Consider the following 5,576-nt stretch of genomic DNA (forward strand, 5'->3'; position numbering starts at 1 on the left):
GAAAGAGTCTGGCCTCCTGATGGCATTACTGAGCAGCCAAGAGGCCTGGGTGGCTTACCTCTGGACCTGTCACTTGGGAAGAAGTCTCCTTTTTTTTTTGGTTTAAGCTTCCAAGTTTGGGGCTGTGCTATACGTAGCCAAATGCATTCCTATAGTACAAATAGGCTAGCACTCGTCTGCAACCATTCTCAGATTCTTTTTGGTGTCCAGAACATCTTAGACCACAATGACAGAATCGGATTAATTATATAATTATTAATTACAATAATTCTGCCAGTTACAATCATTTACCAAGTGTCTTCTGATGCCAGGGATTGAGCTGAGTGGCCTTAACCTCACAGTGGGCCCAGGAAATCCATATGACTATGGCCCTTATTTCCAGATGAGGAAACTGAGGCTCTGAGATGACTATGGCTGGCTGCAATACTGAATGTGGAAGCTGAGCTCCAAATTCAGGGCCGTCTGACTCTGAGACCCCTGCTCCCCACCTTTGGCCCATCCAACGCAATTCGGACTTATTTAATCAGTAGGAAAACTGAGGTCCAGGAGAGAGAGTGACTTGCCCAGGGTCACACAATAAGTTCAGGGGGTTGTGTCACTGGAAACCAGATCTTCTGGGTCTCCATTCCAAGGCTTCTCTATCATCCCGCTGCTCCGAGAAAGACGGGACTTGAAGGCCAGGCTAAGGTCTGGGGCAGCCAGAGTTATTGAAGGTTCTCAAAGTTAGGAGAGTTTTCATCAGCAAAGGAGGACCATGGAGACAGCGCTCTTCCTTCAACCGTGATGACATTTTACAGCCCCAGCAACCTCCATACCATTTATTGTCCCTTAGCAAGACAATGGCTCTATCCCATCTCCTCCAATTCTTAGGACACAGGCAGAAGGGCCCCCAGATCCCAGGAGCTGATGTCTGATCCTCAAAGATTACTCAGATGGTGGGGGCGGGCTGGGGAGGATGCCAGTGGCGTGACCGCTCGCCATCGTGCACTGATCAGATGGCGCCAGCTGCCAGATAGCGAGGTCTGCAGGACAGAGGACTTTGCAGTGGAAACTCCCCAGATGAGCCTGGGACTCTGCTCACCAGCCTCCTGCTTGTTTATCTGCCTTCTTGGCCCGCCTCTGACAGCCTTTGGGTATTTGTTTTAAAGATTCAGGGCTTGGGATCCAAGAGAACCAGGGATGGAGAGCCTCAGGGAATTAACTGTCGACATGACATCAAACAGATCAGAGCTCCGATGCCAGCCCTGCCACCTACTTGCTTGTGGCCTCTGGCGGTTAGTTTTCCTCTTTACGAAAACGGTGCCAAGAAGAGAAAGTTTATCTTCGGGAGCTGTTATAAGTTATAAAGGAGACGATGCACCCAAACCCCTTAGCGTGTGTTCTCACCACGTGATCTAGGGGAATCTCAGTTTCTTCTTTTGCATAGTGGGGTTAACACTATTTACCTCCTGGAGCTGTTGTGAGAGGGATGTCAAAACACTTCTTCTGTGAGCCTCAGTTTCTGAGCTTCCTCAGCTGAACTATGCTGCTTAAACTGGACCCCCAACTGCCCTCCCCTGCTCCATCCAACCCCCTCCCCCACAACAGGGCATTTATGTTTCCTCTTAACTGTTTCCAAACTGGCTGGCGCTGCTTGGGCTTCGGGTTGTGGTCCCTGGTGCTCCAGAGCAAAGAGATCGAGCAAAAACCCAGCCCTTATTGGCTGTGCACCCTTGGGTAAGCCAGGTCTCTGGGCCTTGGTCTCTTTTTTTGTAAAGTGGAGGTGATGATACTCTGTGGGGCTGTTGAGAAGATTGCGTGGGATGGCGCGTGTGAAATACGTAGCATTTTACCTGGCACATAGTAGATACTCCAAATATTAACAATTGTTATTGTTACCACCAATGCCCAACCTCAGTCTGGTACTGAGTAGGTGAAGAGGAGGAGGAACAGAACTTTGCATGAAACCCTCCTGCTCAGGTAGAGAACAGAAAGGAGACCAGGGAAAGAATTAACATGGAGTTCCTGGAATTCCTGCTGTGGCGCAAGGGGATCGGTGGCATCTTGGGACACAGGTTCGATCCCCGGCCCAGGGCAGTGTGTTAAGGATCTGACGTTGCCACAGCTGTGGCTTAGGTCGCAACCATGGCTCGGATCTGATCTCTGGCCTGGACACTCCATATGCTGCAGGGTGGCCAAAAAAGAAAAAGAAAACAACAACAACAAAACCCCTGGAGTCCCTACTGGAGGCCGGTCATGCCTATAATCTTGCTCAAAATGATGCACGTGATCATATTTCATCCTCACTGTAACTCTTACAGGAATGGAATTATGAACTCCATTTTACAGATGGAGAAACTGAGCCCCAAGAAGGGCAGTTGGCTGCCTACGGTCACACTGAGAGCTGATTGGGAATGGGGGTGGGGGCGTTATAGGGATGTTGGGTTGATTCCAGAGCTTTCCTGCCTGGCTGTGAAGTTGCCTCCCGAGGTGGGGCTGGGTGGGGCTGGGTCCCTGAGTGATTCAGGTAAGAGTCAGCTCCGGATTTCCAAATAGTGGGTGAGCCCAGCAGGGCCGAGACCTCTCCAGGAGCTTTAACATCCAGATCCTCGCCAAGGCTTCCAGTGGGGTTGCCAGGAGAGCATGTGACTGGTGGAGCCTGGGGCGGGGGTATGAAGGGGGAAACCCCGCTCCAGGTCGCCGGAGTGGGGGAGGGGGAGACAGGGAGGGGGAGACAGGGAAGGGTATCCTTGCCATCTTAGCTGCGAGGGGCTCAGGGCCTGGGGAACTGGGGGTGGCTGGCCATGGCCCCAGCTGGGAAAGTCAGGAAACTGAGGCAGAGTACCGACACTTCTGGGAGTTGTCACAGCAGATGGATGGGTGGCAGTCACCTTGATGAGGCTGGCCCTGGACCTTCACTCTCTCACGGAAGGTCTATATTTTTTCATGAATTCAACCACTCATGCACACACTCATTCATTTCTTTATTCAGTGAACCATTATTTGCTGTGGGCCTTCTGTACACCAGATCTTGCGCTTGGCCTGGGAACACAAGAGTGACCACGATGCTTGCAGCCTGACAAAGGAAAGAGCGGGACCACACAACCCAGCGTGCTGCCTGCTGTGACCCGGGGACAGAGGAGGGGGAGGAGGTGTGTCAAAGGAGGACGTAGAGCTGGGCTTTGCCCAATGAATAGTCTTTGACCATCCTGAGGATTAGGAAACCCCCACAGGTGTTGAGGCTACAGGCTTTGGAGAAGAGGGACAGGGAAAGTGACCCTGTTCTATGGCCTTTCCCAGGGCTGGTGTGGGGCTAGCTCGGACCTCCCCCTTGTGTATCTAGCTGCAGGCAGACCTGACACCGAAATGGACCAAGCAGAGTGAGTCCAAATTTGATGCCACCTACCCCAGCCTGCTTCCCCTCCCTGGTTCTCTCCTTGGAAATTAGTGCCAGCATCAAGCCAGGAACCTAGGTGTCCTCCTCCTCTCTTTCCCTAAAGCTCCAGTGCCCAGCTCTTGCCACCATTTCTCTTATCTTCCTCTCCCCATTGGCCCTCTTGGTCCTAGCCCTGGGGGGGCTGCACAGGGACCCTGTCACTCATCCTGCCTCCAGCCTTTCCTTCATTGTGTCCACCTCAAGATCTCCAGTGCCGGCCCCAAAGCCTGGCCCTGGTGAGGGCTCGATCCCTTCATGCCACACCTGTTCTCAGAAGCCATCTGATTTCACCTTTGTGCTGTTCAGATGGGGAGCCAGAAGCTTGGAGAGATGCAGACACTTGTCTGAGATCCAGTCATGGGAGAGCTGAGACATGAACTTGGTTCTACCGACTTCCAGCCTAAGGCTCTTTCTCCCACTGCTAAGGGCACACAGGTGCTTGTTCCTTTGACTTTGGGAGGGTGGCTTGGGAGCAAGGAGTCAGCAGGAGGTACAGGCCTGGTAACTGGCTGGGCCCAGGGCCTGAAGGGAGGGAGGGCCTGGGAGTGAAGATGGGGCCTCATCCAAGCTCTTCTCTCCTTTATTCATCATCAGAAATCCCTTTTTTCTTTGGATCACTGGAACCCCAAATCTCCACCCTGAGCTCAGCCCTCTGGTTGATAATCCATGCCATTGTCTCCTCACCCTGTCTGGGTAGTCACCAGGGAGCTCTGGATCCAGTCAGGCTGTCCCAGCACCCCAAGCCCTCCACTCCCTCCCCACATCTGCCCTGGCTTGCTCTGTCTCCCTGGGGCAGCTGGCTTTTGTCCCAGGGCAGCATGGGAACAGCTCGGGTGGAGATGCAGGAGGGGCACCCCAGCAGGCCTCACCTCTCCCACCTCTCATGGTTCCCGCCCTGCACCCCAGGAGGCCTGGGACCTGCATAAGGACCGCTGAGCCCTCTCACCTGGACTTCCCTGGCTCTGGGGCCCATAGACTGGCTGGGTGTGGTAGAGAGGCTGAGGGAGAAAATCTGTGGGTGTGGGGCCCCAGGAGACACTGGGTGACCTTGGGCTCAGCCCGCTTCTGAGATCTATTTCCCCAGCTACAGAAAAGAGAAGCTGGATGCTGGAATTCTGCAAAGTAGGCAGCTTGGTGTGACTCCTAGGCCACCCTGGAATTTGAGTCAGGAGATCTTTGAAAATACTGCCTCCTGATAATGGATCACCTACTATGTGCTAGGCACCGCATCAAGAATTTTGTGTGCATTAACTCATGAATCTTACAACAGTCCTCTGGGATGGATCTTATTAGCATCCCTATTTATTTATGTATTTTCCCACACCCTCAGCATATGGAAGTTCCCAGGTCAGGGATCAAATCTGAGCTGCAGCTGTGAACTATGCCACAGCTGCAGCAACATTGGATCCTTAATCCCCTGTGCAGGGCAGGGATCAAACCCGCACTGCTGCAGAAACTACGCTGGATCCTTAACCTGTTGCACAATGTCAGGAACTCCCTAGCATCCCTATTTTATAGATGAGAATACTGAGGACCAGAGAGGGTAAGTACCAGGTCCAAGGTGACACAGCTAGTAAGCTGTAGAGTCTGGATTTAGATCAGGTCCCCTGGACTTGGAGCCTGTGCTCTTCCCTCTGGCAGCACAGGCTCAGGCAGAGACACTGTAGCCTTAGAGGGCAGAGCCCAGCCCCTGGTGGGGGGCGGGGGGCGGGGGGGCGGAAGGGGAGCCAGTCCTCCTAGTTGGATCTGAGGGTAGTGGGTTTCCCATCCAGGAATCTACATTCAGGCCAGCCTGGACTGCTCCTTTTCCAGCCTCTTTCTGCTCTGGGGGGGCAGGGTGTGTGGTTGGGAGCAGCGGCTTCTAGCCCAAGATACCCTCAGTTCTGCCCTGAAGCCCTGGGTGACTTGAGCATTGCACATCATCTCTGGGCCTCAGTTTCCTATCTTCCTAATGGGCACAATTCTGGTACTACTGGGTTTTAAAAGCTCAAGCGTCTCAAGGATCTCGGGTGAAAAACCACCTTAGCTGCAATCATAAAATAATTAATAAAATGTCTTGGCCAGAGCGGGAGCAGAGGAAGTAAGTGGGCGGCGGCCGAGGTGACAGCTGGCTGGAGAGGTGGAGCCAGGGAATGGGTGGGGAGGGGGCGGGCCAGGCGGG

This window comes from Phacochoerus africanus, chromosome 2, assembly GCF_016906955.1.
Source record: "Phacochoerus africanus isolate WHEZ1 chromosome 2, ROS_Pafr_v1, whole genome shotgun sequence".
Lineage (NCBI taxonomy): Eukaryota > Metazoa > Chordata > Mammalia > Artiodactyla > Suidae > Phacochoerus > Phacochoerus africanus.